The sequence below is a fragment of the Danio aesculapii genome, chromosome 4, assembly GCF_903798145.1.
Source record: "Danio aesculapii chromosome 4, fDanAes4.1, whole genome shotgun sequence".
Taxonomy (NCBI): domain Eukaryota; kingdom Metazoa; phylum Chordata; class Actinopteri; order Cypriniformes; family Danionidae; genus Danio; species Danio aesculapii.
This window is the reverse complement of record NC_079438.1, coordinates 23,527,754-23,535,253: the sequence shown is the minus strand read 5'-3', so window position 1 is coordinate 23,535,253 and position 7,500 is coordinate 23,527,754. Positions and strand designations below refer to the sequence as shown.

Sequence of the window (7,500 nt, the reverse complement as noted above, 5' to 3'; positions counted from 1 at the left end):
ATAATTTACAGATCTAATATAATCATCACCGTTTTTCCACATACAGTTCACAATTGGTAATCATGACTAGTATCTATGTTTCAAACATCTAAACTGGACTCTTCTCTCCCATACAGTATGTGTCTTTTCAAATATACATGACAGTTTCAACATGTGTTGTATACATTTCATGCCTTTCTGACACAGATGATTCTCATTGCATCCTCAAGTCCTCTCTCATGCTCTTTTATGACCCCTTTGCCTTAACCTATCACCTGTTTTCAAAGATATATAATGGCAGATTTGTAGGGCCCTCCACTCACCCAGTTAAATGTGTCTTCATATAGGTTTAGTACATAAAAATCTTCTTCACTACAGAGAAGAGACTGTGTACAAAGCAAAAAATGGTGCTTACATATAAAGGTGGTGGGTTGTTCAAGATTCATAAACAAATCTAACAACCGAATCATTGCCACTCCTTTTTTTGTCTGTATAATTGTACATGTTAGACTGATTTAGATCAGAAGTCCACTAAATGTTCATTCACTAAAGTCACAGCAAAAGCTGCTACAATTAACACAGAAACACCTTAGATAGCACACCACCACTTCTTTCTCTATGACAGTCGTAGGGCTCGTCCGGGATTTGAACCCGGGACCTCTCGCACCCGAAGCGAGAATCATACCCCTAGACCAACAAGCCCTGTAGAGGCAGTCTGCAGTGCCACAAAAAATTCTGTGAGACCGATCCAAACTACTCTTTGTTCATGTTGTTTTTGTTACGTGTGTCAGCAACTCTCTGGAGGCATATTACAGTTCACAGTAAGTATAAAACAGTCCAGTGGCCTAATGGATAAGGCACCAGCCTTCGAAGCTGGGGATTGTGGGTTTACAGTACCAACTGGGTTGTCTTTGATGCAGTACCTTTTAAGTTGACTGTGCAAGACAATCCAGTGTTACCCTCAAAAGCTAGGTTCATACCCTTAGGTCAAAAAAACATGACAATGGAAAACTCCTCAGAGAAGCTGTTTTGTCATTAGGTGTACACACCAGATCGTCTGAATGCAATATGGCATAGGGATCCTAAAGTACTGTTTTCTGAGTAACAAGAACTTCCTGAGCCATACATCAGATATGACAAAGGCTAGTGTTGACCCATTGGCCTAATGGATAAGGCATCAGCCTTCAAAGCTGGGGATTGTGGGTTCAAGTCCCATCTGGGTTGTCGTTGTTGGGTTCCATTTAAGTTGTGTGAAACAAGTCCGACTGGTCTTCTCAAAACTTAGGTGTGATGATCTGAGCACAGTAGTTAGCTTCAAATTCTCAGACTTGCTGCACACTTCAAATAAGATTCATCCAACCTTGCTTGAATCTCCATGTCACGATACAAACCTAAATGGTTCCGCTAAGCTTTGGTAATGGAGATCTTGACTTGAAGTACCTCGTGGCTTTCAACTAATGGTCTCTTGTTAGGTGGATGATGATGAAATACAAAGAAGAAAATAGCTGCAGAAAGGTTGTGATTTCAAGTTAATGAGAGTGGCCTTGTCTGGAATTTGAAACTCAAGACCAGTCACACCATACGCGAGAACCATACCCCAGGACCAATGAGACATGAATGTGGATGATTGCACAAACAAAATGTTTGACCATTAGTTGCACACATCTTATTTGACGGAATGCAAACTGGCATCGAGATACTAAAGTGCAGTTTTCCATGCGTTGCCATCTTGTTGAAGGCATACCAAAAATCCATGACAAATGATTGGCGATATGGCCCAGTGGCCTAAGGGATAGGGCATCAGCCTCCGGGGCTTGGGATTGTTGGTTCAAGTCCCATTTGGGTTGTCTTTGAAGGTCTCACTTCAACTTGGGAGCAATGTTTGGTGGATGAAACACGGTAGCTGTGAAAACCTTCTTGAGATGTGTTTGCATGTCATTAACTTCCTGCATTGCCATGCATATTACCTGTTATGACTAAAAGGGTAACGAGATACCTAACGTGAAAGGCCATTTTGAATCCTGCATGGTGCCTACAGAGAAGAGACTGTGTACAAAGCAAAAAATTGGTGCTTACATATAAAGCTGGTGGGTTGTTCAAGATTCATAAACAAATCTAACAACCGAATCATTGCCGCTCCTTTTTTTGTCTGTATAATTGTACATGTTAGACTGATTTAGATCAGAAGTCCACTAAATGTTCATTCACTAAAGTCACAGCAAAAGCTGCTACAATTAACACAGAAACACCTTAGTTAGCACACCACCACTTCTTTCTCTATGACAGTCGTAGGGCTCGTCCGGGATTTGAACCCAGGACCTCTCGCACCCAAAGCGAGAATCATACCCCTAGACCAACGAGCCCTGTAGAGGCAGTCTGCAGTTCCACAAAAAATTCTGTGAGACCGATCCAAACTACTCTTTGTTCATGTTGTTTTTGTTACGTGTGTCAGCAACTCTCTGGAGGCATATTACAGTTCACAGTAAGTATAAAACAGTCCAGTGGCCTAATGGATAAGGCACCAGCCTTCGAAGCTGGGGATTGTGGGTTTAAAGTACCAACTGGGTTGTCTTTGATGCAGTTCCTTTTAAGTTGACTGTGCAAGACAATCCAGTGTTACCCTCAAAAGCTAGGTTCATACCCTTAGGTCAAAAAAACATGACAATGGAAAACTCCTCAGAGAAGCTGTTTTGTCATTAGGTGTACACATCAGATCGTCTGAATGCAATATGGCATAGGGATCCTAAAGTACTGTTTTCTGAGTAACAAGAACTTCCTGAGCCATACATCAGATATGACAAAGGCTAGTGTTGACCCATTGGCCTAATGGATAAGGCATCAGCCTTCGAAGCTGGGGATTGTGGGTTCAAGTCCCATCTGGGTTGTCATTGTTGGGTTCCATTTAAGTTGTGTGAAACAAGTCCGACTGGTCTTCTCAAAACTTAGGTGTGATGATCTGAGCACAGTAGTTAGCTTCAAATTCTCAGACTTGCTGCACACTTCAAATAAGATTCATCCAATCTTGCTTGAATCTCACTGTCACGATACAAACCTAAATGGTTCCGCTAAGCTTTGGTAATGGAGATCTTGACTTCAAGTACCCCGTGGCTTTTAACTAATGGTCTCATGTTAGGTGGATGATGATGAAATGCAAACAAGGATATAGCTGCAGAAAGGTTGTGATTTCAAGTTAATGAGAGTGGCCTTGTCTGGAATTTGAAACTCAGGACCAGTCACACCATACGCGAGAACCATACCCCATGACCAATGAGACACGAATGTGGATGATTGCACAAAGAAAATGTTTGTCCATTAGTTGCGCACAACTTTTTTGACGGAATGCAAACTGGCATCGAGATCCTAAAGTGCAGTTTTCCATGCGTTGCCATCTTGTTAAAGGCATACAAATGATCCATGACAAATGATTGCCGATATGGCCCAGTGGCCTAATGGATAAGGCATCAGCCTCCGGGGCTTGGGATTGTTGGTTCAAGTTCCATCTGGGTTGTCTTTGAAGGTCTCACTTCAATTTGGGAGCAATGTTTGGTGGATGAAACACGGTAGCTGTGAAAACCTTCTTGAGATGTGTTTGCATGTCATTAACTTCCTGCATTGCCATGCATATTACCTGTTATGACTAAAAGGGTAACGAGATACCTAACGCGAAAGGCCATTTTGAATCCTGCATGGTGCCAACAGAGAAGAGACTGTGTACAAAGACAAAAATGGTGCTTACATATAAAGCTGGTGGGTTGTTCAAGATCCATAAACAAATCTAACAACCGAATCATTGCCGCTCCTTTTTTTTGCCTGTATAATTGTACATGTTAGACTGATTTAGATCAGAAGTCCACTAAATGTTCATTAACTAAAGTCACAGCAAAAGCTGCAACAATTAACATAGAAACATCATAGTGAGCACAGCTCTGCCTCTTTTTTGATGACTGGCATAGGGCTCATCCGGGATTTGAACCCGGGACCCTCTCGCACCCTAAGCGAGAATCATACCCCTAGACCAACGAGCCCTGTAGAGGCTGTCTGCAGTGCCACAAAAAATTCTGTATGACGATCCAATCTACTCTTTATTCATGTTGTTTTTATTACGTGTGTCAGCAACTCCCTGGAGGCATATTACAGTTCACAGGCAGTAAAAACAGCCCAGTGGCCTAATGGATAAGGCACCAGCCTTCGAAGCTGGGGATTGTGGGTTTAAAGTACCAACTGGGTTGTCTTTGATGCAGTTCCTTTTAAGTTGACTGTGCAAGACAATCCAGTGTTACCCTCAAAAGCTAGGTTCATACCCTTAGGTCAAAAAGACATGACAATGGAAAACTCCTCAGAGAAGCTGTTTTGTCATTAGGTGTACACACCAGATCGTCTGAATGCAATATGGCATAGGGATCCTAAAGTGCTGTTTTTCTGAGTTACAAGAACTTCCTGAGCCATACATCAGATATGACAAAGGTTAGTGTTGACCCAGTGGCCTAATGGATAAGGCATCAGCCTTCGAAGCTGGGGATTGTGGGTTCAAGTCCCATCTGGGTTGTCTTTGTTGGGTTACATTTAAGTTGTGTGAAACAATTCCGACTGGTCTTCTCAAAACTTAGGCGTGATGATCTGAGGACAATAGTTAGCTTTGAATTCTCAGACTTGCTGCACACTTCAAATAAAGATTCATCCAATCTTGCTTGAATCTCACTGTCACGTTACAAATCTAAAAGGTTCCGCTAAGCTATGGTAATGGAGATCTTGACTTGAAGTACCTCGTGGCTTTCAACTAATGGTCTCTTGTTAGGTGGATGATGATGAAATACAAAGAAGAAAATAGCTGCAGAAAGGTTGTGATTTCAAGTTAATGAGAGTGGCCTTGTCTGGAATTTGAAACTCAAGACCAGTCACACCATACGCGAGAACCATACCCCAGGACCAATGAGACACGAATGTGGATGATTGCACAAACAAAATGTTTGACCATTAGTTGCACACATCTTATTTGACGGAATGCAAACTGGCATCGAGATACTAAAGTGCAGTTTTCCATGCGTTGGCATCTTGTTGAAGGCATACCAAAAATCCATGACAAATGATTGGCGATATGGCCCAGTGGCCTAAGGGATAGGGCATCAGCCTCCGGGGCTTGGGATTGTTGGTTCAAGTCCCATCTGGGTTGTCTTTGAAGGTCTCACTTCAATTTGGGAGCAATGTTTGGTGGATGAAACACGGTAGCTGTGAAAACCTTCTTGAGATGTGTTTGCATGTCATTAACTTCCTGCATTGCCATGCATATTACCTGTTATGACTAAAAGGGTAACGAGATACCTAACGTGAAAGGCCATTTTGAATCCTGCATGGTGCCTACAGAGAAGAGACTGTGTACAAAGCAAAAAATTGGTGCTTACATATAAAGCTGGTGGGTTGTTCAAGATTCATAAACAAATCTAACAACCGAATCATTGCCGCTCCTTTTTTTGTCTGTATAATTGTACATGTTAGACTGATTTAGATCAGAAGTCCACTAAATGTTCATTCACTAAAGTCACAGCAAAAGCTGCTACAATTAACACAGAAACACCTTAGTTAGCACACCACCACTTCTTTCTCTATGACAGTCGTAGGGCTCGTCCGGGATTGGAACCCGGGACCTCTCGCACCCAAAGCGAGAATCATACCCCTAGACCAACGAGCCCTGTAGAGGGAGTCTGCAGTTCCACAAAAAATTCTGTGAGACCGATCCAAACTACTCTTTGTTCATGTTGTTTTTGTTACGTGTGTCAGCAACTCTCTGGAGGCATATTACAGTTCACAGTAAGTATAAAACAGTCCAGTGGCCTAATGGATAAGGCACCAGCCTTCGAAGCTGGGGATTGTGGGTTTAAAGTACCAACTGGGTTGTCTTTGATGCAGTTCCTTTTAAGTTGACTGTGCAAGACAATCCAGTGTTACCCTCAAAAGCTAGGTTCATACCCTTAGGTCAAAAAAACATGACAATGGAAAACTCCTCAGAGAAGCTGTTTTGTCATTAGGTGTACAAATCAGATCGTCTGAATGCAATATGGCATAGGGATCCTAAAGTGCTGTTTTCTGAGTAACAAGAACTTCCTGAGCCATACATCAGATATGACAAAGGCTAGTATTGGCCTAATGGATAAGGCATCAGCCTTCGAAGCTGGGGATTGTGGGTTCAAGTCCCATCTGGGTTGTCGTTGTTGGGTTCCATTTAAGTTGTGTGAAACAAGTCCGACTGGTCTTCTCAAAACTTAGGTGTGATGATCTGAGCACAGTAGTTAGCTTCAAATTCTCAGACTTGCTGCACACTTCAAATAAGATTCATCCAATCTTGCTTGAATCTCACTGTCACGATACAAACCTAAATGGTTCCGCTAAGCTTTGGTAATGGAGATCTTGACTTCAAGTACCCCGTGGCTTTTAACTAATGGTCTCATGTTAGGTGGATGATGATGAAATGCAAACAAGGATATAGCTGCAGAAAGGTTGTGATTTCAAGTTAATGAGAGTGGCCTTGTCTGGAATTTGAAACTCAGGACCAGTCACACCATACGCGAGAACCATACCCCATGACCAATGAGACACGAATGTGGATGATTGCACAAAGAAAATGTTTGTCCATTAGTTGCGCACAACTTTTTTGACGGAATGCAAACTGGCATCGAGATCCTAAAGTGCAGTTTTCCATGCGTTGCCATCTTGTTAAAGGCATACAAATGATCCATGACAAATGATTGCCGATATGGCCCAGTGGCCTAATGGATAAGGCATCAGCCTCCGGGGCTTGGGATTGTTGGTTCAAGTTCCATCTGGGTTGTCTTTGAAGGTCTCACTTCAATTTGGGAGCAATGTTTGGTGGATGAAACACGGTAGCTGTGAAAACCTTCTTGAGATGTGTTTGCATGTCATTAACTTCCTGCATTACCATGCATATTACCTGTTATGACTAAAAGGGTAACGAGATACCTAACGCGAAAGGCCATTTTGAATCCTGCATGGTGCCAACAGAGAAGAGACTGTGTACAAAGACAAAAATGGTGCTTACATATAAAGCTGGTGGGTTGTTCAAGATCCATAAACAAATCTAACAACCGAATCATTGCCGCTCCTTTTTTTTGCCTGTATAATTGTACATGTTAGACTGATTTAGATCAGAAGTCCACTAAATGTTCATTAACTAAAGTCACAGCAAAAGCTGCAACAATTAACATAGAAACATCATAGTGAGCACAGCTCTGCCTCTTTTTTGATGACTGGCATAGGGCTCATCCGGGATTTGAACCCGGGACCTCTCGCACCCTAAGCGAGAATCATACCCCTAGACCAACGAGCCCTGTAGAGGCAGTCTGCAGTGCCACAAAAAATTCTGTGAGACGATCCAATCTACTCTTTATTCATGTTGTTTTTATTACGTGTGTCAGCAACTCCCTGGAGGCATATTACAGTTCACAGGCAGTAAAAACAGCCCAGTGGCCTAATGGATAAGGCACCAGCCTTCGAAGCTGGGGATTGTGG

At 42.4% G+C, this 7,500-nt stretch overlaps 6 non-coding genes across 6 annotated transcripts; 1 reads left to right on the top strand and 5 right to left on the bottom strand.

Moving 5' to 3' along the window:
• Window positions 1-609: 609 nt before the first annotated feature.
• Window positions 610-681, bottom strand: trnap-cgg (transfer RNA proline (anticodon CGG)). The gene has a single exon. It is a non-coding gene; the product is annotated as a tRNA-Pro (tRNA).
• A 1,589-nt stretch (window positions 682-2,270) lies between these two features.
• On the bottom strand, window positions 2,271-2,342 carry trnap-ugg (transfer RNA proline (anticodon UGG)). The gene has a single exon. It is a non-coding gene; the product is annotated as a tRNA-Pro (tRNA).
• A 1,589-nt stretch (window positions 2,343-3,931) lies between these two features.
• Window positions 3,932-4,004, bottom strand: trnap-agg (transfer RNA proline (anticodon AGG)). Its single transcript has one exon. It is a non-coding gene; the product is annotated as a tRNA-Pro (tRNA).
• Window positions 4,005-4,452: 448 nt separating this feature from the next.
• Window positions 4,453-4,525, top strand: trnar-ucg (transfer RNA arginine (anticodon UCG)). The gene has a single exon. It is a non-coding gene; the product is annotated as a tRNA-Arg (tRNA).
• A 1,068-nt stretch (window positions 4,526-5,593) lies between these two features.
• trnap-ugg (transfer RNA proline (anticodon UGG)) lies at window positions 5,594-5,665 on the bottom strand. The gene has a single exon. It is a non-coding gene; the product is annotated as a tRNA-Pro (tRNA).
• Window positions 5,666-7,246: 1,581 nt separating this feature from the next.
• On the bottom strand, window positions 7,247-7,318 carry trnap-agg (transfer RNA proline (anticodon AGG)). The gene has a single exon. It is a non-coding gene; the product is annotated as a tRNA-Pro (tRNA).
• Window positions 7,319-7,500: the final 182 nt, after the last annotated feature.